Source organism: Camelus bactrianus, chromosome 9 (assembly GCF_048773025.1).
Source record: "Camelus bactrianus isolate YW-2024 breed Bactrian camel chromosome 9, ASM4877302v1, whole genome shotgun sequence".
In the NCBI taxonomy this organism is placed as follows: Eukaryota; Metazoa; Chordata; class Mammalia; order Artiodactyla; family Camelidae; genus Camelus; species Camelus bactrianus.
Genome location: NC_133547.1, coordinates 28674711 through 28697736, shown reverse-complemented (window position 1 = coordinate 28697736; position 23026 = coordinate 28674711). Strand labels below are relative to the sequence as shown.

General features: G+C 46.3%; 1 long non-coding RNA gene across 2 annotated transcripts; it reads left to right on the top strand.

Moving 5' to 3' along the window:
• LOC141578609 (uncharacterized) lies at positions 1-15555 on the top strand. Of its 2 annotated transcripts, XR_012509108.1 has the most exons (5): positions 1-41; positions 5642-5733; positions 8383-8686; positions 9504-9648; positions 11042-15555. It is a non-coding gene; the product is annotated as an uncharacterized LOC141578609 (long non-coding RNA). The 2 variants fall into 2 exon arrangements; XR_012509107.1 differs by having other exon boundaries at positions 8383-9648.
• The last annotated feature ends 7471 nt before the right edge of the window (positions 15556-23026 follow it).

Sequence of the window (23026 nt, the reverse complement as noted above, 5' to 3'; positions counted from 1 at the left end):
TCTGGAATGCTCAGCCCAGGTGTTTCTCCGCACTGCCTTAGGTAAGTATTATTAATACACGAGTCAAGACTCTTAACGGAACATGAAAGAAAATACATCTTTTTGAGGACAAACCCCTCCCAGGACTGCTCAGTCTCTTCATAGTTCCAGGCAGGCTAAGACGTCATATAAGCGCTCATGATTCAGCGTCATAACCAAAAGGGTGACGGTGTACTCACCTACATCAGAAGCACCATCGCCTCTAAATCTGACACTCACATCTGAAGGTCACTAGTGTGCTCTGTCCTCAGCTTCTAAGATTTTCTTGGTTAAGACTTCCATGGCTGCAAATAACACAAAACCAGTCTGAGTTGGTATCAATGAAACAAGAGGATTTTTAACAGAAGGATGAAATCCAAGAACCAGAGCAAGAGGGCTTGTAGGACCTCAGTCAGGGGGTTGAAAGGCCTTCCTTCCAGAGATGGGGCAGCTTACATGACTCAGTTCCCAACTGCAGGACTCAGGCCACATTCTCAGACTGAGAAGTGAACGATTCCAACTAATCTAGTCTTCACGGAGCAGGGTTGCTGTGCAGAAGCATGGCTGCCAGGACTCACCCTCATGCGGGGCGGAGCTCTTAGCAAAGAGAACGTAGTCACTCCTAATATTGATTCACAAAAAACTATAGCTCACTCTAAACTCTAAGCATAAGATTATAATCCAGACAGGACACACAGTGGGGAAAACACCCTGTGAGAAGTCAGGAGTCCTGATTCCTGTGAAGTCTCTGCACTGGGCAATTCCTGCATCTGTCACATGAGCAGTTGAAGTAGATGACCAAATGCCTTCTAAAGTGACCCTCAGTTCTAAGTCCCTGGAGGTGACTGGTGTAACCGTCACTTCAAGAAGCCTTTAACACAGCTGTCTGAAGGACGTGCATGTTTTGATGAGCCTCAAGGTTTGTGTGAAGCTTCCTCCTACAGAAACAATGGCTGCAGCCTCTCAAGCATGTCAACATCCAGCTCTGTGATGAGAGAAGAAAAGATAAATATGCAAACTCTAGGTCTTCAGTGCTGGCCTCAAGGACCCCGTTTTAAGGGGACTTCTTCCACGCCTATCTAATGCTCTACTTGTCTGACTCACGTAGCAGACCACATAACTGTGTAACCAGGCAGAACCCCATGGGTCTTCCCGGAACAGACCCCCTCGCCTCCACCGTATTCCCCACCTGTCTCTTGTCTGTAGGAAAACCTTAGCCTCCTGGGCCTTCCCTGAATTCCAACAGTGAATTTAATCAGAGAGGTGAGAAAATGCAGAAAGAAAGGAAAACAGCCAAGCAGGACAAAATAATATTAGTTTAGCCATTAAACCAAGTCAAGGACCTTTATTCCTCCACAAGGACAGTACATAAATCGAGCCATGTCCCTTGAGCTGTTCTGCAGGCACTGAAACCCCCACCAGGTGGAAGACATTAACTGCGTGCTGCCCACAAGCACGTCGACCCCAGACCAGCTGGAAGCAGAAGGCTGATGATGTTGACTCCCGATGAGCCCGCCGCCAACCAGACAGAAGAATGTCTACAAGCTGATCACACAGCCCAGAGCACCCCCTCCGCCACCTTGTCCTTAAAACATTTCCCTGAAAGCCTTTCGGGGTTCCAGCTACCTGGGCTCCTGGCCGGGTGCCCTGCAGTAAGCACTGCCCTTTGCTCCACCACAGCCTGCTGGCTGTAGGCTGGCTTTACCGGGCATGGCAAGCAGATCCCAGTCTGGTTCGGTGACAACTGCGACGTCACATCAACACGCTGGACTTCTGGTCAGTCCTCTCGTTCAAAGCTGCTTCGCATCAGCTGTGGGTCTGATTCAGGGTTGGTGCCGGCGTCACCCTTACCTGACACTGACCAGCCGAAGCAGAACTCAGCTCACTACTAGAAGGAATCAAGGCGATTCGTCTCAACCGGATGCTTTATTTCTTACTGTGCCCTCCGTGTCCTTTCTTCTAATGATTCTTTTCTGCACCAACCACAGAACTGAGTTCTTGTCTAAAACTAAATTAGTTCTCGCTTGAAACACTTTTAAAATGTAACATATTTGCCACCCCTACCCACCTGCTCTCCTAACCCTCCTTACTCTGCTCTGCCTTTTTTCCCGTGGCATTTATCACCTTCCAACATGTCATATAACTTAGTGTGTCTATTTTTTGTGTGTATATTCTCCCAACAAACTGTAAGCTCCACAAAGGCAGATATCTTATTCTGATATATACATATACCCGGACTTCATTCCCAGTTCCTGGCACAGGGCTTCTAAAACCCTTGGAATTTCCTGAGTGATACGAGTATCTTTTGTTACTCATAACAAACTTTTTTTCCTGAATGTAGCTGAACGTATGCTAGCGAGGGTCCTAGATAGCTTCAGGACGGAGGCTAGTGGCCAGAGAAACCAGCCATGTGATTAGAGGGTTGGAACTTTCAGCCCTGCACTCAACCTCCAAGAGGGGAGAAGCACCAGTGGTCAATGATTTCACCAGTCGTGCCTATGTAATGAAACCCCACAGAAAAACTCTAAAGAGTTTTTCTCTTAGAGAAAAACTTCCACTTTGTTGAACACAGCCACGTGCCAGGAGCATGGTATGCCCCGACTCCACCAGGACGGAAGCACCTTCCAGATCTTGTCCTATGTACCTCCATCTGGCTGTTGAGTTTTACCCTTTATAATAATCTGTGATCAGATTCCTATTTCTGAGTTCTATTCTAGCAAATTATCAAACCTGACAGGGTCATGGGAACCCCAGTTTTGTAGTCAGCCAGGCAGAAGTGTGAGTAGCCTGGGGTCCCCCTTTGTGGCTGGCATTGCAAGTGGGGCACTCTTGTGGGACAGCTCTCAACCTGCAGAGTCTGCGATAACGCTAAGTCGTGTCAGAATTGAAGCAAATTGTTGGACACTCACTTGGGGTTGGAGAAGCAGAGAACTGGTTGTTGGAGGAGAAATGACACACTTACGCTGGCTCCTAGCAGACACTCAACTAATACTTGCTGAGAACGAGTGAACGGGGGGACGTCATCTCCCCTACCAGGGGTCGCCATTGAAGCGCTCCTGTTCTGACTCTCGTCTTCTTGGGCCTCCCCAGTCCTTCCTAATGGCTTTCTAACTATTCAACAGATAAAGATTTTTGAGGCCCCAACACGTGCCAGGCACTGAGACATCATCATGGATGAAATTAGCCAGGAGGCATCAAGGATGCCACTTGATGCCGTGGGTCTTAGAGCAGCTCAAGGACTCGGGGGTTTTTGCCCACCCCACCAGGGCGGAGCCAGGCCCTGTGGACAGAACAGACCTGACCCTCTCTGAAACTCAATCCTCATGGTCCCCAGTGATTCTTCAGCTTGCCCCACTACACAGCAAAATGCAGCCCTGAACACATCCCACTGATGCCTTCAAGCCTGGATTAAAATCACATGGGAAAGGCTGGCCCTTAAGACACAAGGTTTGAGGGTCATTCTCAGCAGGAAGCAGATGGAACTCCAAGCTGGCCAAGAGCACCACCCTCTGTGTTTTCGGCAAACAAGCTTCCCCTGCACAGGGCATCCAGCCGAGTCTTCTCTTAGCTTTTAGTCTCTACGTCCCACTCTATGGGGGCTTTTAAAGAAATTCCGTTTAACACATGACATTCATGAGAACAAATCCCAGACAGATGGGAGTGTTTACCTTAAACATACAACTCCCACTTTACTAGAAAAGAGTATTATTGTAATCTTGGTGTGGAAGAATCCTTGACACACAGAACAGAAAACACAGTGGTAATAAAGGCAAAACTAGGTGGATTTAGCTAAATAAATTTTGAAACTTCTTAAAAACAAAAAGTAAGACTGACAATGTTAAATATAAACTGATGCAAATATTTTCCATATAGATAAATAAGAAGGTTAATAGTGACAACGTATTAAGAGCTTCTACAAGTAAACATAAACTCTTGAAGACAAAGGACAAGAGAGAAGAGACTTTTCTTTGTGAAGGTGGGTAGAGGCAGAGAAAAGGGAAAAGGGCGATGAGGCAGAGCATCTCCCCTTCCACGTGTCCCCCAGACTGAATTTGAGGCCCCTGCAAGAGGCTTTAGCAGAGGAGCTGATGGGGCCATTCAGTAGAGATGTCTTGAGACTGAGGGTCTAAGCAAAGCATCCTTGGGGCCCCCAGTGATAAAGGATGATTGGCACGTGGTGAGCAGGTGGCCCTTTCCCTACCTCGGCCAAACAAGAACCAGGAACTCTGGAGACATCTGGAGACAGCACCCATGGCGTGGACTTTGGTGTTTGACTTCTGTTAACTTCTCCAAGCTTCCACAAGCTGTGGACACACAAGAAGCAGGGGAGAAGGGGAACCTGAGAAGCTGCCATGTGGAGACGCACCCAACAGACAGGCATATGGACACATGTGAGGGACCCTTTGGGGACTTCCAGAAAGACCCAAAAGACCTCCTAAGGGGCCTGAGAGCCTGGTTTTACTTGGGAGACTGCAACAGAAAACATCGGGACATACATACATACACACTTCCTTTAAAGTCTGGAGAGAGAATGGTTTTCTTGGAGAAACGGGATTATGGGAAGAGACAGGAAATTTTACTTTCTATTGTATACATTTCTGGGATGTTTAATTTTTATAGGAATATATATTACTTTCAGAATAGTAACATGCAAAAAGATAGTCCCATTTAGAAAAACAAAAACAAAAAAATGCGCAGGCTATGGCATTTGGCTTTCAAGGATGGAGCCCCCTCTGCAGCGTAGGTGGTGACAGTATGAGCCTACAGTCAGTCATGTAGTGTATGTGACCCGTGACAAGGAACAAAGCACAGAACAGTGGGATGCCCCAGAGCTACCCTGGCCCGAACATCTGGAACCAAACCGTGTCCAAGGGCAAAAGCTGGTTTGGTGGCAGCACGGAGTGTCAGGGTTCGTTACCATCCCTGACAGAGAGGCCTGACTTGTTCTGCCTCCAGAGCTCTTGGAAAAACACCTTCTGCTGTGGGCAGTCACCACAGGGCTCAAAGGGTTTCTCTCTCACACATGTTTAAGTTGCAAGGGAGAGATGGCACCGAGGTGTCACAGTCTGCCGCTGCCATGAAAATGTCCAGCATCCTCACTGAGATTCCCAGGCCTGGCCCCTGCCTTGCTCTCCAGCCTCATGTATCTCCTCTTCCAGCTCCAGGTGCTTAAACACGTGTGGTCCCCAGATGGTGTCCTCTTTCTGACCTGGAACCCCTCACCTGCCCCTTCACTCACTCTTCTGTTCCCAGCCGTGTTGTTACCTCCTGCAGAGAGTCCTCCCTGAGCCCCCACTGGGTGAGGTACCATCAGCTGTGCTCCCGGACCCCGTGGGCCACCCTCTGAAACATCACCGCTCTGTACAATGGTCGCCGGACGATGTGTCTGCAGCTCTGTGTCTGGCGAGGGTGATAGCGTGAGCCCGGCGGCTCTGGTCCTGGGCCTGAGCTCCATAGACGTTTGCTGAGGAAGGCACCTGCTGGGTGGCCCAGCCCTCAGGCACCCCCAAAGGAGGCCCCCCGCAGTTCCGCTGCCTCACCTGTAAGCCCTCACAGTTCCCAAGGGAAGGATGGTGGCAAAACTCTAACAAATTACTGCCCTTAACTAAAGTGTCTCTTCCAGGAAGAGAAACTTCAAAACAAAGAGCTGACTGCTCACGGAGGCAGCCGGGCCTGCAGCCCTCCCACACGGCGTCCTCAGTGTGCCAGGAGCAGGTAGGAGCCCCATGGCCTGGCTGGGCTCAGGAGAGCACTAGGGGACCAAGGCTCCAGCTGTGACTCTGCCCCAAGCCGCTGAGACTTGGGGCAAACCCTTCGCCTCTCAGGCCTGTGAGTCCCGGGGCCTTTGAAGTGAAGCCTGCTCAGGTGCTGGCCAGGCCCTGGGAGGGGAGGCAGGAGAAAGGCTGGGCAATCTGAAAGGGCCTCATTTGGGCTCCACCCAGCCTCGACCTCAGCCCTGGGTCAGCCCGGCCCCAAATCCTCCTGCCTCATTCCCCAGACTCTCCTCACAGCGGACGTCAGTCTGGGTCACAGAGCGAAAACCTGACCAAGGCCCTTGCCGTTGATGCTTTTTACAAAAAAGCAAATCTAGGTCGCACCGGCCCCTGCCCTTTGAGGGGAAGGTCACAGGCCTCTTCACACCCCATTTCCCACCACGCAGGTTTTACATGGACCTTGTTTCTACCAAGACCCTGCAACAGCTGGCCCCACAGTGCTGGGCAAGGTCACCAGCCTGAGCGGCCCTCCCTGAGGCCGCTCTGGAGGCAAACCCAAGCCCCCTTCCCAAGGTGCTGCAGCTGCGAGGCTGCAGTTACAAGGAGGAGGGGCTCGCGTCTATGCCCCCTGATGTCACTGAGCCGGGGGAACGGAGACAGTTTACTTGCCCTCTGCGCTGCTGAATGCGCAGCCTCGGGCATCCGTCAGACCTGGGCTCAAGTCTCAGTCCTGCCACTTTCTAATTACATGACTTTGGGCCAGTTACCAACCACTCTGCATCTCAGCTTCGAATCGGCCGAGTGGGGACAGAACGCTTACCGAGAAGGCCTACCTTGCAGGCCTGTCACGGGGATGAAATGAAACAACACCAAACACACAGCACAGGGCCTGTCTGGCTGCTTAGCCAATGTCAGCAACTGTTGACAGCCTGGAAATGTCTGGCAAGAGCAATGGGGCTTATGTTTTCCAAAGAATTTCGCCATGTGTCATGGTCAGGACCAAATCCTGACCCCCACGGCCCAGAGGCAGTCTTTCCCTGCCCCCCACTCACCCTGCCCCCTAGTTTCAATTACTTTTGATTAAACAACTGAGAATTGTAAACATGAAAATCTGCAGGCAGACTGGCCTGTTCCTGAGCACAGGGGCAGACCCAAACCCCAGGGGTCCCCACGGCTCAGACCTGCTGCGTCTTTCTGCCCCTGCAGCGGGCCCTGAGACCCAGGTGCCCAGCACAGGCTGCTGCCTCTTTGGCTGCAGTGCCTCCGACCCGGGCACTGACTCACGGTGGGACCTTCAGGATAGTTGCTTTTTAATCTCATGAAAAATCCCTGGGGCCTGCTTTGCAGAGGAGTGAGTACCAGGAAGCAGGGAGCGCTTTCTGGGATGCAGGATAACAGATGGCACCTGGGCCTGAGAGGCGGGTCCCCAGGTGCCTCTGCCAGCTCTGGGGCAATAGGCCTTTTTGTTCCATTTGGGTTGGCTTCACTTTCTTTCTCTTTTTTTTTTTTTTTTTTTTTTTAATAAAACCAAAGGATCAAGATGAGACAGGCAGTAGGGTTAAAAAAGGCGAATGCCCCAAATGTAAGTGAGCTTCACAGCCAAACTCTCCCTGAGCTGGTTAATGAATAAGCCAGTGATTAAGCTGCTCTAGCACGTTCTATTCTGTAGCCCAGAAAGGATCCTTCCCACTAAGGGGGCCATAGACACTGGATGAGTAGCTTCAGTCCCTGTCCAACTTCCCTGTGCCTGTGTCTGCTGTATGTGGTGGTAAGACGACCTCTGACCCCAGAGTCATTTCTGGGACACCACCTGGGCCAGAGAGGACCCAGAGACAAAGGGAGGCGTCTGGGGTCCTGTCTTACAGGATCGGCCCATGAGAGAGGGGTGCGTGCCTGGCACCGTATCTCTTCAGCTGGTTCTCACAATAACCCCAGACTGCGGGACCTGCTATTGGGGCAAAGGTTTGGAGAAGTTAAGGGGCGTGCCCAGAAACTGGCAGAAGCAGGTCTTAAAGCCCACAGCCCGATGTGCGAGGCGATCACCTAGTACGGCCTTTGCCATTTTACTGCAAATGACAGGTGCTGCAGTAGTCCCTAAAACTGGGAGGCTGGTGAGCAGCGGTGTTGCTTGGGAAGGCTCAGTGGAAAAGGGGGAGGCTTTGGACGGGTCCCGGGGAAGGAGGAGAGGCCAGGACCCCGGGTGCTGGGAAAGAGTCAGGCGTGTTCAGGAAGCAGGGCAAGACCAGGCCCAGAACTCGTTGTGGCAAAACATGCTGACCTGCCTGCTGTGATGCTCCTCGTCTGTAGATTAAACCCTCCCTGAGCACGTGTAAGTGAGCGCTGCGAAAACATGTGTGAATTTTAGCACTCAGCACTCAGGACGAAAGCGCTGCGGGCAGGCGGGGTGTCGCCCCCACCGTGTCCTCAGCCAGCCTCTGCGGACATTCTGTGCCCCCCGCGAACCTGGGGCTTCGCAAACCGCGGTGGCTCATGACAACTTCCTCTATACAAGCTCTTTGAAAACCCATTTAGAAAGGAAGTTGCTCTTTCTTTGTGCTTTGGAAACTCTGCTGTGCAGATGGTTCCTGCAAGTTTAATTTCTTCACTGCTTAGCACTGAGAGAAAAATGTTTGTTTTTTGTTTTTACTAGATTTCTACAAATCAGATACATAATATTTCTCTTAAAATTGAGGTCATCTGGTCAAGATTCCGAACCAGACACATCGCAGGTTGCCCTGACACAACCAGAAAGGGCAGTCCCTGCCTGGTGGAGACCCCGGCTCCCTGTGTGAGAATGTCGAGTCCACTCGTCAGTGCCCAGCTCCCGGACCCCGTGAGTCTCTCCCTCCTCTTCAGGCCCTCGGCCCTGGCTCTGTGCCTCTCCTGAAATCTCTGCCCTCAGCCTCACATTACAGCTCTCTGGAACCAGGCCACCGTGCAGGAAACCCCTGGAGGTGAGGAGCATGCTTCGTCCACTCTTCCAACAAGTATGCCTTAATGCCTTCCACATGCCAAGCAGTTTGCTGGGCCCTGGGATACACCTGCCAGCAAGGCTGTCCTGGCAGCAAGCTTAACGGCACAGACTCCGGAGCTAGGCTGACAGGGCTGGAGTCCCAGCTCTGCCGTGCGCTAGCTGTGCGCCCCGGGCAAGCCCCGCAGCCCCAGCGCGCCTTAGTCTGCCCACGCGTGCAGTGGTGATACCAACGCCTACCTCCCAGCAGTGAGGGGATTGAGTGAGTCCACACCTAGTAACCAGCAAGTCTCCTGCATGTAAGCTAGTGTTACAGGCTAGTGCTACGGAAACAGACTGATACAACAAAAGGCAAGCGGTCTCTACAGCAAGGGTGAGTGCAAGATGTTTTTGGAGGACACAAGAGGGGTGAATAAACCCAGACTTAGGAGGGCTTCCCAAAGGGGGCCACACTCTAAACAGAGGCTTAGAGAACCAGTTAACTGTAGTAAGGAGATATGAGGACAGGGAGAAGAATGTTCCAGACTGAGGGAACAGCACGTGGAAAGGTGGAGAGGCAAAAGTCCATGCTTTCTTTGGCAAGTTTGCTTCAAATTAAAAATAAAACAAAGCAATAAGTCAGTCACTGAGTAACAATTATTACAGAATTTGTAATGTGCCTTCTATCCATTGAACCATTAATGTACGAACTGCAAAGAATTCAGGCTCAAATCACAAAGAGCAAGGCTGAACTCAAGTCATCTTTGAAGGTTATACCAACAAGGTCACCATGGCTCACATGTTCTCTTTCTATTTTCTAGGAGACAAACATTGATGAGCCTCAAATTGTTATATTAATTGAATCGTTTCTTGAGTGATTTCTGGTCTAAAAGCTCCCTAAGAGAAGACAGAGGACAGTCTCTGTTTTTCACTCCCCACACTGCTCCCAACACACCCTTCCACGTGGTAGGTATCCAGCAAATGCATTTTTTTCTTTTATCCTTTAATGCACTGAATTTTAGTTTGAATCCCAAAGTTTTCTAAACAAATGCTTTTTAAATGATAAGTTCTAAAATGAATCCTGCCAATACCCAGTGGTTCTCTTTCCACCCAACTCAGAGGAAAGCAAGTTTGGGCCTGCTTCTGGTCTCTTAGAGCAGGAAGCCAGTCTCCAAGATGACCTCACTGCAGAGCCGTGTTTTATAGTCAACTAGCAAATCTCGGCATGAACTGAGAATAAAAGTTGGAAAGACGATAAAAGTCCAAGTAAGCCAGCACTGTGCAGGTCAGGTCAGTGCGGAGAACCAGCAGGACCCACGATTAGCTTTCAATTTTAAGGAAACTCAAGAGGGAGAAATCTTTCCGGCCAGTAGTCATCCTTTTTCAGAAGACCAGCACAGCCTTTTCCTTAGTCGCAGGTGAGGAACTGTGGTTCCTAAGATAACAGAAGGAGGAAAGGGATTTTAAAACTCATCTAAGCCAGGGATTTTCAAACAGGTTTTGACTGAGGAACGCTTCATTCAAACTAAGTGTTACCAAGATGTATGAATACACGAAAACACACCAAGACGGAGCTGCTCTGCCTTAAGGCCAGGTCCAGGCCCCAGTTCCAGCTGCTGCCCCCTACCCCTGAGCACTTCTAAAACCACTCATGGTCACCTAACTACATTGGCCCTGCCATTGAGGCTGAGAAAAAATACTTGACTTGTCCAAGGTCATACAGAAGAGCCAGGATGAGTTCAAGGTCTACTTACTTATGCCAAATTCAGTGACCCTTCCACTGCCCTATGCAGACATAGGGAAAATGTGCTTACTACTGCAAAGGGGTGGCTGATGGCAAAGAGATGCAGCAGGAAAGGAGGACTGCCTATCAAATGCACAGAGGGACAGAGCAGGGCAAAGCCATGCGGTGACTACTAGCTGTTTGGGGGCTCCAAGATGCTGCTTAAATGACAAGACAGCATATCCCACCTTTCTGCTGGATTACCAGCGTGCCATGATCTTCTTGCGTGGTCAAGTCAGCAGACAGCAACTGCTCTCAGGTACTGGGCAGAGCAATACCAAAATGAGTAAGTCAGTCTGCCATCCCCAGTGCTCATGGTCTAGAACAGAAGACACACTGGAAACCCTAAGTAGAGAGAGTGTTAGGCTGCAGTCAGGGACCTGCCGGGCAGCTACAGAAGTAGAGGGAAGCAAGGACATCAGTTCACTGGGAGACTCCAAGAGGACCCAGAAGAACAGACACCCATGCAGGCTTTCCAAGGATGCGTTTGTCTCCAGGTAGACAGGACAGGGGAGGCATGTGGTTCAGAGAGAACAGAAACAGTTTTCAAAGCGTGGCAAATTTGCTCATTTACAGCTTAGAAAGACCCCCGAGGTGGCACTGTGGAAATCCACGGCGAGAGGCAGCTTCTGCAATGGTTGAACTGAGAGGACTAAGAGGAGGGATGGGAGACAACGGTGGTTTTCAGAAGGAAACTCAGCACGAGGAAGGGGAGCCATAAAGGGACAGGAGGGCTCCCCGGCTCCCACGGTTCTGGAGAACTGCTGGAAGGTGGTGCCGCACGCGACAAAAAAGAGCTCAGGCGGGGAAATGAGGAGCCAGCTTCTGCTGCCAGGAGTTCAAGGTGCTGGTGGGTCCTCCAAGAGGAGGTGTGTAGCAGGGAGATGGGTGTAGGGGTCTGATGGTGCACACAGCACAGGCTGGGCTTGTCCTCAGCTTTAATTTCTAAAGGAAAAGTCACAGCCTGTTTCCCCTGTGTGTCACAGAGCTTGTTTTAACCTTCAGCTCTGAGGGCTTTAATAAGGAGAATTCACTGAAAATTTGTGTTGGTTCTTTCCTTTTTCCCTAAGCTATCTAGTGGAATCCAAACCCTATCAGCTTTTACCACAAGTTAGCTGGCGAGTGCAGCCACACCCCAGACAAACTGGCTTCCTCTGTTCCATCTGAATTAAGAAACAAATTTCAGTAATAATAAAAACACATGACATAAAAATGTAGAGTGTATGTCCAGTTTAGCTTTGTCCCATCCATTCTTTCATGGAATAAAATTATCGGCATTTTTCAAGCAATAAAAGTAGCGTATGAAGAAGGTAAATGTACAGTCCCCAGGCCAGGGAGCCTGCAGTTGCTCAGAACTGAGTTAGGTACATGGTTAGCGGTCAGTCAATATGTCTCCACCAAGTAACTCATGGTACTGAGACACAACACGCCAAAGCATGGGCAATATTAAAAATAGAGAAAGGCTGAGACATCGAACATCAGCTCTAGGAGCTGATAATTAATTGGCTAGATAAGCCAGTACCAAAATGAAAATGTAAGGACAGATGTGACAAACATCAACAGAAATTAAATGTCCAAAAGTTCAGAGGTAAGAAATAGCAAGTTGGACCAGAGCAATGAGGAAGCGTTTCCTGGAAGAGAGGTGCTGTCTAAACTCAGTGTAAAAGGATGAGCTGGGTTTGGACAAGCAAATAAAGGAGAGGGCAGCTAGGATGGAGGGAAAGAATGGACTGAAAAAGTGATGCGGGTACCACCAGGTGTTTCAAGACTAGAGAAGAGGTGATTTGGGGTGGAGCAGAGGGTCCACACAAGACTGTGACCTAAGACAGGACCGGAGGGGGTCTGAGAGCCCTAATGCCTGTTGAACTTTATCAGGGAAGCCTTGGGCAATCCCAGAAGGGATTCTCAGCAGAAAAGGACATGGGGCATCAGAGGGGTGGGAGTAGGGGGATAACCACACCGACTGCTAACTGATCATACCCCAGGGGAGAAGAGAGTGAGGGCAGGAGAGGAGCAGAGCAGAACAGAGCAGGGGTGCCTTTGTGAAGAGAGCCTGTGAGGTTGGCCTTGAAGACTGGGCTATTTGGGATGTTGAGATGGAAAGACAACGTCCTGGAGGCTGGAAATGTGGCACAGATGAGGAAAATTGCAAAGTCCAGCTGCCTTAAATGCAGGACGTGACTAGGAAGTCAGAGGCATGAGGCAAAAGGCAGACTGCAGGCACAAGTCGGGGCCTGCAGAGGACTGGCCTTTGCCCAGGAGGCAGTGAGAGTGTCTGGAAGTGGTTGATAAGGACACTTTCTGGATCAGAAGTCATGTGTGAGAACACTGAGTAATGACGGCTTAACAGTTGGCAACATTCCCAGCATTCCAGTTGAGTAGTGAGGATGGTCTGGAAGGATCCGGGAAGGGAATGCTCCGGAGGCTCAGCAGAGGGGTGGAGGGAGCCGGGCACACGGCAGTGCCTGCCTCAGTGGGAACGTGGGCACCGGGAAGACTGGGAGTGAGGGACTGAGGGGCATCTCGGCGCATGACCTGAAAGTCTGAATGTGTTGTGGGAAGTTTTGGAGATTTTGAACAAACATTCTCACAGACCCTCTGCTTTTGTGAACTGTGAACTATGACCAAATAATGTTTATATCAATGCTCTCTGAACTTCCCGAGTACAAGGACCCACACCCACACCCACACCCACCGCCCCCCTAGACTACTTTCTGTGTCCTCTCTGCACACATGCTGAAGGTGCTCTGAGCACAGTAAGAACCTCTAAAAACACTCTTAAATTGTGAGGCATAGCATCTTTATAGAAAAAGTAAGTAAGGCACACTGGTGCAAGTTAAAGAATTATGCTAAAGAATCATACCCCTGTAAAATCTCCTCCAGGTCAGGAAATAAAATGTTGGCAGCGCCCCAGAAGCCAGCTGTGTGCACCTCCCAATTCACAACCCCACTGTCACGCTCAGCAGTGGCCACACTCCTCAATTTTGTGACTACCATTTCCTTCCTTTACTTTCTACGCTTAATACCTGCATATGCATCCTCAAATTATAGCATAGTTTTGTCAATGTAAGTTAAATAAATCATGAGACCGAAATAAATAAAATTAAATTTAGAAACATGATAGTGTGCCACTGGGACAGACAACAGAGCAGTGGAAGAGAATTCAAAGACTAGAAACAGACTTAATCTACAGCAATCAAAACAGTATGGCATAAAAACAGACACATGGACCAATGGGATAGAACAGAGAGCCCAGAAATAAACTCACACATATATGGTCAATTAATTTAAAACAGAAGAGCCAAGAATATACAATGGAGAAAAGACAGTCTCTTCAATAAATGGTGTTGGGGAAACTGGACAGCCACATGCAAAAGAATGAAACTGGTCTACTATCTTACGCCACACACAAAACCTAACTCAAAATGGATTAAAGATTTGAAAATAAGACTTAAAACCATAAAACTCCCAGAAGAAAACATAAGGAGTAAGCCCATTGACATCAGTCTTGATGATGAGTTTTTGGATCTGACTCTAAAAGCAAAGACAACAAAAGAAAAAAATCAACAACTGGGCCTACATCAAACTAAAAAGCTTTTGTAAAGTAAAGGAAATCATCAATAAAATTAAAAGGCCGCCTGCTAAGTGGAAGAAAATATTTGCAAATCACTTATATAATAAGGGATTAATATCCAAAATATATAAGGAACTCATGGAACTCAATAGCAGGGGGAAAAAAAAAAGGAATCCACTTTAAAAATGGGCAGAAGATCTGAATAAACATTCTTCCAGAGAAGACGCACAGAGGGCCAACATGCACATGAAAAGATGCTCAACATCAATAATCAGCAGGGAAATGCAAATCACAACCTTACCTCATACCTGTTAGAATGGCTATTATCAAAAAGACAGGAAATAAAAAGTGTTGGTGAGGATATGGAGAAAAGGGAACCCTTGTGTACTGTTAATAGGAATTTGATTGGTGAAACCGCCAGGGAAAACAGCATGAAGTTTCCTCAAAACATGAAAAATAGAACTACTGTATGTCCAGCAATTTCACTCCTGAATATTTATCCAAGGAAAATGAAAACACTAACTTGAAAAACTATACTTATCTTTATGTTTATTGCAACATTATTTACAATAACCAAGATATGAAAACAACCTAAGTGTTCATCCATGGATGAATGGACAAAGAAAATGGAGTAACATATATATATGTAATATATATGTGTATGTGTGTCACACACACACAACCGAATATCATTAGGTCATAAAAAAAGAATGAAATCCCGGCACTGTGACAACATGGATGGCATTATGTAAGTGAAATAAGGCAGACAAAGAAAGACAAATACCGTATGATCTCATTATTTGTGGAATCTAAAACAAAACAAAACCAGGATCATAGATACAGAGAACAGATTGGGGGTTGCCAGAGGCAGCGTGTGGGGAGTGAGTCAAATGGGTAAAGGGGGTTAAAAGATACAAACTTCCAGTTATGAAACAAATACCATGCAGGTGTAATGCACAGCATGGTGAGTATAGTTAATAATACCGTATCACCTGCTTGAAAGTTGCTGAAAGAGTAGATCTTAAAAGTCCTCATCGCAAGAAAAAAAATTGTAACCATATATGGTGACAGATGTTAACTAGACTTATTGTAATGATCACTTCACAATATATATAAATATTGAATCATTATGTTGTACATCTGAAACTAAAATGTCAGTTATATCTCAATAAAAAAAATAGGCCCAAGTATGTGTATGAATTAGATGATTACTTAGCAGCACTATTTACAATAGCCGAGACATGGAAGCAACTTAAATGTTCGACAGATAAATGGATAAACATGTGGCACATATGCTCAGTGGTATACTACTCAGCCATAAAAAGAGTGAAATAATGCCATTTGCAGTAACATGGATGGATCTAGAGATTATGATGCTAGGTAAAGTAAATCAGACAGAGAAGGACAAATATCGTATGATATCATTTAGATGTGGAATCTAAAATATGACACAAATGATCTTATTTAAAAACAGAAATAAGTTCACAAATGTAGAAAACAAACCTATGGTTACCAAAGGGGCACGGGGGTTGGGGAGGGATATATTAGAAGTCTGAGAGTAACATGTACAAATTACTCTATATAAAATAGATAAACAATAAGGTCCTGCTTTATAGCACAGGGAACTATATTCAATATCCTATAATAAGCCATAATGGAAAAGAAGATGAAAAAGAAAATGTATATATATGTATAAATGAATCATTTTGCTGTTCACCAGAATCTAACACAACGTTGTAAATCAACTATACTTAAATAAAAAGAGAATTAGCTGATAGGTATTTCATATCCTTTATCAAAACAGATTACAAATGGACTAAAGATTTACTGTAAAAATTGGAGCAATAAAAGTACTAGAAGAAAACAGATATTTATGGTATCTTGAGGTGGAAAGGCTTTTCTAAGGATAATACCAAAGGCTAAAGCCATAAAGGAAAAGAATGCCAGATTTGTCTACAAAGAAACACAAAGCTTCAGTAAATCAATAAACACAGGAGCCAAAACTAAAAAGAAAACATCAAAAAGGGGAAATTACATGTGACATCAGACTAACAAAGCAATTGTGTCCTTGGTTCTTACAAATCAGTAAGAAACTAAAACAGTGGAAAAGGGGCTGGGGCACTGTCTCAGTTAACTATTGCCGTAAACTTGATGAGTAATAAAGAGACCCAGAATTCTAGTGTGAAATGACACTTATTCTTAGTACGACACACAGGGCAACTCAGGTTGCTCGGGCTTGGGCTCGGCTGCAGGTGGGGTCCAGGTGCATCCCCTGTGTTCCTCCCGCTTCTGGCGGCAGGCTGGCCAGGGCACGTGCTTCTCACAGGGGTGGCAGGGGACCAGCAAACACTCCCCACCCCCTAGGCACATTTCAGACCTTTAGTCACAAATCTTCTGCTGACACTTTATCAGCAGGTCACATGCCCAAGCCTCACCTTAGTTGGCTGTGTAAATAGATTCTGCTGCTAGTGGAAGGGAAGGTGATCAACACTTGACCGAGTGTGTGTGTCCCTCCCAGATTCATACGCTGAAATCTAACCCCCCCTCCCCCCCGCCCCGTGCTGGTGTGAGGAGGCAAGGCCTTCGGGAGGTGGCTGGGTCGTGAGGGCTCTGCCTTTATAAAAGGCCCAGAGAGCTCTCCTGCCCTCGGCCATGTGACTACGCAACAAGAAGAGGACGTCTGTAACAGGAAGCAGATCCTCACCAGACACTGAACCTGCCGGCGCCTTGGTCTTGGACCTCCCAGCTTCCAGAACTGTGAGAAATAAGCTCCACCCAGTCTGTGGCAATTTATTATAGAAGCCCAAATGGTCTAAGACAGCAGGTGTCAATGGGGCTACTTGAAAAACGTGGACAAATGACCAATTAGCATGTGAAAAACAAGTGCAGCATTATTAACATGGAAAATGCAAGTTGAAACAAAAATACAGTATCCTTTGTGGCCTACCAGGTTGGCAATTGCAGACTAACGACATCTGGTGTCGGTGAGGATCAGAAGCAGGCGGCTCAGGAGTCTGATGGAGGACTGTAAACTGGTGTCATCCTCCAGAGGGTGACTGCACGTTTATAACACGTAGTCCTATACCCTGCAACCTCACTTTTCTATTCTACAGTCTTACCAGTGTGACAGCCTAACAATGTGTCACAAGAATATGCAACACAAAGTACTCTGTAATAGCAAAACCTAGAAAGAGTCCTAAGCCCAACAATAAGGGACATTAACAGGACATAGAAATACGTGGCAAAAGCAGCATTTAGGAGACCTTTTTAAAACTGGAGATGACAAAAGAACTGAAACTAACCCACGTTTCAGGAAATACAGAGTTTTATGTTGTGCATATTTGTTGGCATAAAAATACTCACAGAACAGTAAATAGAAACAGAGTATAAAACAATTCAAAAAGTATGATCAAGTTTTGCTTTAAAAATAAATGTATGTATTATATATGCAGCAAAAGTCTCGACGGTGATACACCAGAGACAATGGTGATTTTTGGAGGGTAGGATCATGGACTTCATTCTCTTTTCCACTTGTATATTTTCATCTTTCTATAATAAGTAGGCATTAATTTTGTCATAAGAAAAATGCAGTTTTAAAAATGTTAATGATGCTTAAAATAGTTTTAATAACGGGGATATTTGCTATAATATTAAGTTAAAAAAGGAAGATACACAGTTGTTGAGACAGTAAGAATAATAGTCATGTAAAAAAATAAGTGTTGAAAAAACCAAAGTAGATGCCTTTGAACAGTGTAAATGATTTTAAGTTATACTCTTTTTATAATTAAAAAATATTTTCTAAAGAAAAATGCTGGGCAAAATAATTTAGGATCCTTTAACAAATTGAATTGTCTCTGTAGTCAGATGTCAAAGAAAATACATACGCAAGACCCATGGTCCTCAAACTGCAGTGACTCCAGGAGGCACCCGGAAGACTTGTTTAAAGGCCGCTTCCAGTCCCCCAAACCGAGATAACGCGGCAGGCGGCACAGCGCTGCCCGGCTGTGATTCCTGCGGCACAGCTGTAGTTGCTGGTCCCAAATAGCATAATGGGAATGTCTCAACACAGTATCTTCTAATACGGACAAATTTTTCATTGTCTCTCCAAGTATTATAATTCTGTTCCTCATTTTATCTTTGAATTTCAACCTTTGTGATAATGAGCATTTAAGACTTTGCTTTCTCAGTGGCCAGTTATTCAGAAAAGTTCTTCCTGGAGGGAGGGTATAGCTCAGTGGTAGAGTGCACGCTTAGCATGAGGTCCTGGGTTCAATCCCAGGCCCTCTGTTTAAAAAGAAAAGAAAGAAAATTCTGTATTGGCCAGCTCTTGGGAAACAGCATCTTTCAGTTCAGTCCCTTCACTTCACAAATGAGGTTCTGACCCCAGAGAAAGTTTGCAGCTTGCCTGAGCCCCTCGCCTGCTCCCCGGGCTCCTCCTGATTCCCCAGCAACCCAGTTTTCTCCAGCCCCTTCAGGTTTTCAATGGTAATTTGTCGCTTAATGGCAAACATGTTATTCTGACTTTAGTCCACGCTCGTCTTGGGACGGAGACATCATCGGGAACAGACTCTAGACAGAATCTGGGTTTCCCCATTCCGCTGTGCGCTGACACCTACGCTACTGCCAACGTCCAGCGGTCCCCAAACCAACACGCCCCGGGTTAATAAAAGCCCAAAGCTGACTCAACTGTAGTCAGATTTTAAATATAACTTGTGCAGAATTAGCAAGTACTAGCAAGTTCTGAAAACATTTAAAGGTAATTTCTTTCATCATCTAGCATTTCCTCAGGAATTTTGGACGGCTCTTTGGAGAAGACAGCCAACATACCTTACAGTGTATGAAATGATGCACAGAAATAACCAAAACCAGTAAGTATAGTTTCCTTGCCAAAACTTTTAGAATCTTTGTCCTAATAGTCCTGTATTTTCTGAGTAAGCCATGCAAAAAAAAAAAAGTAATTTATCTGTCTCTGTGACAGTTAACATTTATTGAGCTATGTATGCCAGACATTATGCTAATAATTCTATATACAACATCTCACTTATGTAACAACTGAATGAGTTGGGTGCTAGCATTACCCTCATTTTATAGATGAGAAGACTGAGGCTTCGAGAGAATAAAAAGCTTACCCAAATACATGCTTCTGGCAAGTACTGGAGCCAAGGTTTGAACTGAGCTGGTCTGACACAACGTTCCTGCTCTCCTAACCATTCTGCTACCTGTTTCTCTGACTAGCTGTCATTTATCATTCATCTATCTGTCAATGAATATAATCGCAAAAAAGGGACATCAGAATTGAGTTTTTCCCTATTTTTAATCTTCTTAAAACTTTCCTGTTATGTTTTCATATAATAATTTTAAAATATGTGCGTCATACTTACGCATGTGATTTTTGTGGGTATAACTGCCAACTAAAGTTAGCACTTTGCCCAAATGTAGACACACTTGTATCAATGTATACTTAAGAATTTTAAAGTGATGTTTGTTTGCCAGAGATGAGAAAAAATGTTATATTACATTTTCAATGTAATAGTACATTTAAAATGTGATGATAAGAACAAGAATGGTATCAGTCAGGGTTCGACTGCAGTAAAAAGAAATCACTCTGTTAAAGAGAAGTTATTTAATACAGGAAGTTAAGTGCTTATAAAATTGAAGGCTGGACAAACCAGCTCTGGACTGGGCTTCTAGGGATAGCCCCCACAATGACACTGCTCAGCTGTCCTTCCAGGGGAGCTGCTCCTGCCCCACAGAAAGCAGGATGAGCAATCAGGAGGTTGTCACGGAGTTGCCATCGCTGTGGTCCAGGGATCAAAAAGTGGCTGTAACTGCCCTCTGACATCTGCAAAGCTGGGGATTGGACATCAGACCATGGCTGCAGCAAAATTCGACAGTTGACAATGCAGGAAGATTCTCTCCATCGTGCTTCTACCTTTGAAATCCAAAACCAGTACGTGAAATTTATGTAATGTAATTTGTACTTAGAACCAGAGCTGTAAGTACTCTGTGAATTCATTACAGTGTTGTGGGCTGTGTCATACAGGAAGACATCCCAGAAGGAATTTAGGGATTGAGTGGCAATTTAAGATTTCCACCGCAGAGCACGTTATCAGATAACACAGCACTGAATTCCCATGGCTGCGAGGCACTGTTGAGGCCCGCGGCAAACCGTCAGCTCGATCAATGGATGGCCGCCTCCAGTGCTTTATGAAGAGGTATGATTATTCAATGTTATTCAACATGCTCCATTGGAATCGCTACACAAACAGGGGCTAAGGGAAAAGAAACTTGGATTGCAGATTTTCTTAAATTGTCTACATCATCTCTTGCTAAAAGCTTGTTTGTCTCAAGAGGTTACATACTGTCAACAGATATGAGAGAGCTGCCTTGATGAAATATGTTCTAAGGACAAAAAGATAAAACAGGAATTAGCAACATTTTTTTCTGTGTCAACAGAGACTAGAAAATAATTCAGCATAATAATATGGGGAAATGCTTATGATACCATATTAATTTTAAAAGGATGCAAAATTACATATAGCATGATCACAATATATCATAAAACAACAAAAATCTTACCGGTAATCAAAGAATAATGAGATGCCACTTATTACCCATCAGATTGGCAAAAATTAAAAAGACTGACAATATCCAGGGTTGGGGATTGTGGGAGGAAATGAATAGTCTCGTGCAATTTAGATTTGAGTGTAAATTGCCCAGAATTCTTGCCAAGTTGTCTGATATCAAAAGAATGGGTCTGACCTGCTTTGTGACGGTCAGCCAGGACTATGTGAAAGCCAGAGGGACTCTCAGGAAAGTTCTACCTTCTAAAAATTAACTCTACACAGCCTCATTAAAAACCTGCTCACTCTCGGTGGAAGTAACTCAACCCTAGATCTCCTCTTCCCAGTAATGGAAAAACATAACAGTAGAAGCTATCATGGTGCAACTCAAGTGCACAATACCTGGGCATAGCAACGAACAAATTATAGGCACTGTTATAAAGATTGCCAATCTCCCATACGCTTCATCACAATATTCTTTTATTTTCTTCATAGCCTTAAATATTAATTGAAATCATTTTAAAGTTTTATATATATACATATATGTCTTTTGTACTGAAATTAGGGCCCTCTATCTTGCAGAGACATCCCATTCCCTTGGAGAAGTTCTTAGATGACACATTAGATATTCACCAAGACTTCCTGAATGACTGAATAAATGCTACCTATGCCATTAATTTTCCAGGGAGGTTGTGGTCCTGCGCAGGATAAAGTTTGTGAATGACGGAGTCTACCTCCGTTTTTCTAGCAGGCATAACCCATTTGAAATTGCCTATCCTGCCTGCTTTCTTAGAAATGGTGTTTTCCCCTCCTTTGCCTAGACCCCTCAGCAGCATAATGGGGCAGGAGGAGGTGAGGCCAGGGTTGGAGGATGGAGAAAAAAGAATTGCTTGGGGGCCTTTTCTCCCCCTAGGCTCCAGCTGTTATAGTAATAGCTTAGCAGGGTGAGGACGATTTATCTGGATGATCGTGACCTCAGAGAATAACAAAATGTGACACTCATCCCAGCTCTGAAACAAATCAGAAACAGCACTCACTCATTCATCCATTCAACAGATACTGACTGAGCACCTACCACATACCAGGCACTTGATTTGTGCTAACAGGAGTGCTGTCTATAGGACCAAGCAGATCACTCCTTTGGATACTTCCTATAATCTTCAATCTGCTAAGTAATAATTATCATAAAGTGACTCCACCCCACTGCACACACCTGAAAACTGGGTATGATCAATGAAGGGCAGACGGTGTTAGGATTCCATAGTTTTGGTGTGCTCTTATCCATCTGGAAAATATCACACTAAAGGCTAATTGCTACGTTTTGGCTCTCCGACTTTTCTCTGTGCCCTATTTTCTATTCTGCTTGCTTTCAGTAAATCTTACCAGTTTTTCTAACCCCGTATGGTAACCTGATTCCTCCTTTCCTCTAACTAGGGCAAAAGGAAGGCACATCGATTCTCTTTTGCTGCATCTTCACAGCCTTCATTCACCGTGGGCCAGGTTCTCAGTAACCTATGTCTAGGTGACCGAGTCTCCGCACTGGTCTCTTGGCGTTGAATCATTCCCACGACAACTTTACACACCACTTTCAGACGTATATCTGTACCCCCTCATCTCTTTTTAATAGCATTTTGCCTTTTAATATACCTGATTACTCTCTGTGAAATTTGAGGTTCATACCAAGTCCACCATATAGGAAGTTCAGTAGAAGTAACGAATCAGCCGCCTCTGCGCGAACGGGCCGTATCTTCCCTGATCACACCGGTGTGTGTGCTCTTCAGTCTGAACACAGCTGGAAACTGCCCTACGATATTCTTATATTGTTACTCATTGTTCAACTGGCTTAGGCCTCGTGTCTGGAACTAGAGTTTAAGCCTCTCCAGATGCAAGGGAGACGGGTTACGGTTACGAAGCACTTTCTCGCCCGCGATTTCTGCTTAATCATTGTCCTCCAGGAAGCGGCTCTTCAGCTGGGGCTGAACTCTCTCCCTTACTCTTTGATTGCACACATTGGCCTACAATGTAAACCTTTAAAGAATGGACGTGGCGAAGAATGAGCAGTTTGGGGGAAAGCTCTTGAGAAAAGAAGTGAACTTAGTAAGAGGGTAGCCAAGTGAAGCTGAAGGAGGGGGCCCTTGGGCATTAGCACCCGCTCCGGAGAGCTGAAACCGGCTGGCATCTCAAGCCTCGGTGGATACCTGCGCTGTCTTTTTAAAGAGGTGAGTGAGGCGTCACCGGCGTGACGGCGCAGGGGCTGCGCGGCGGGCGGGAGCGGGAGCGCGAGCGCGGCGGGCGGGGGCGGCGAGCCCTTTGACCGGCAGGGGGAGCCCTGCCAAGCGCCGGCCCCGCGCCGCCCCTCCCGCCCCGCGCGCCCCGCTCTCCCTCCGCCGCGTGCCCGCCCGCCCGGCGCCACGCCCGCCGCAG